This window comes from Arachis ipaensis, chromosome B07 (genome assembly GCF_000816755.2).
Source record: "Arachis ipaensis cultivar K30076 chromosome B07, Araip1.1, whole genome shotgun sequence".
NCBI classification, from domain to species: domain Eukaryota; kingdom Viridiplantae; phylum Streptophyta; class Magnoliopsida; order Fabales; family Fabaceae; genus Arachis; species Arachis ipaensis.
Window position 1 is genome coordinate 40270233 of NC_029791.2, and position 1728 is coordinate 40271960.

At 38.3% G+C, this 1728-nt stretch overlaps 1 long non-coding RNA gene across 1 annotated transcript; it reads left to right on the forward strand.

The window, feature by feature from the left end:
* Window positions 530-1282, forward strand: LOC107608358. The gene is made up of 2 exons (XR_001612830.2): window positions 530-643; window positions 824-1282. It is a non-coding gene; the product is annotated as an uncharacterized LOC107608358 (long non-coding RNA).

The following is a 1728-nucleotide window of genomic DNA, read 5'->3' on the forward strand; positions in this document are numbered from 1 at the left end:
TGAGTTAGTTAAAATGTAGAAGTTGTTTAAATATAATTATTGAAGTTAAGCAAGTAATAAGTAATTAATTAAGTGAGGTATATTATTATATTATTATTGTACTTGTCATGGTTCTGAAAACCGAACCGGATTGGCCGGTTCAACCGGATTAACCGGGAACCAGTCACCTAGCCGGTCCGGGTAAGGTCAGAAACCATTTGGCAAAAAACCGGTCAAAAAACCGGTCGAACCGGCGATTAATCGGTGAACTGGAAGAACCGTCCGATTTTTTTACGGTTTTTGGTTTGAAAATAAAAATGCTAAACAGCGTCGTTTTGGGAGTTTAAAAAAAAAAGGGGGTTAAACGCCTAAACGAGTAAACGAAGCCCTAAATCCCTAATGTTCACAGAAATCACCCAGATCCCAGAACTCCAGAAGCCAGAAGAGAAGAAGAATCACTGAAAAAGTAGTTCACACCCACAGTTCCACCGCCATCGCCACCGCATCCCGCAGCGACAGCAGCGACGGCGTTGAGCACGGCAACCACCACCGCGTCCTGTTTCGTCGCTGAACTCGCCCCCTGTTGCGTCGTCGCCGAGCTCGCCTCCTGTTGCGTCGTCGCCGAGCTCGCCTCCTCTTCCGTCGTCGCCGTTACTCGCCGCCGGTGATACTCTGTTATTCACTTGTTCTATTATTCCTCCTTGCTGCTTCATGATTTGTGGTTTTTGATTTGCTGAGGTTATTTGAATTTGTTTGCTGCTTCATGATTTTGGTTACTGAATTATTTATTTGTTCATAGTTTTCTGAAGTTATTTTCTGGCCTTTGATTTTCTGATTGTTACAGATGGAACAATCACAAAGTAACCCACAGCCACAAGATAATGCTGAGAAGTGATTGAGCAATCTGGAGCAGTTCTTGCAGGCGATCACGCCCTCTGTGCCTGCTCAGTATCTTTCTATGGTTAGTTTTCAGTAACTAGCTGGCAAGTTTTGGCTGGAATTTTTAATAGTTGTGGCTGGGTTAGGGAAGAAATCGTTTCTTTAACTAAGTTATGTAATTTATTGTAGTATTGTCATTGTTTGTAACGGATAGATTTAATGGCTGGTGTGACAATAAGGAGTAACATTTTGAAGGTCTGAATAGGATCAATGAATAGAAAGGAGAAGTGAGTTTCTCATCCATAAAGAAGTAAGCTAGTAAATGATTATTTGGTATTTGATTATTGACAGATTTCCATTGTTTACAAGTCATATGACAGATTTCCTTTATTTTAATGTGGTTTACGGATTTGATTCTCCTTCATTGTTTTTGTTTTTAGCCATTTGCTTGTCTTTCCTCTTTTGATTGTGAATTGAATATTGCAGAGGATCATGATGAGAGTATACCCTTGTATTAAACAGGAATGAGAGTGTTGTTCAATATTAAGTTTTCTATTTTTCTAGAATTAAACATGATCATGATGGATTGAAATTTTTATTGAATTTGTATATTTAAAATTGTATATTGAATTTTCAATAATTATATTATATATTTAATGAAACCGGTTCAACTCCGGTTGGACCCCGGTTGAACCATTGAACCATTAAACCTGTCACCTGACCGGTTCAATGACCGGTCCGGTTCTCGCAACCTTGGTACTTGTTGTTATTGTTATTATCGTTAGTATTATTATTATTATTGCTGTTTAGTTTACTTTAGCCTGGTTTAGGAAATTACTAACAGTAAATAGTAATTCTAAAAATGAACTT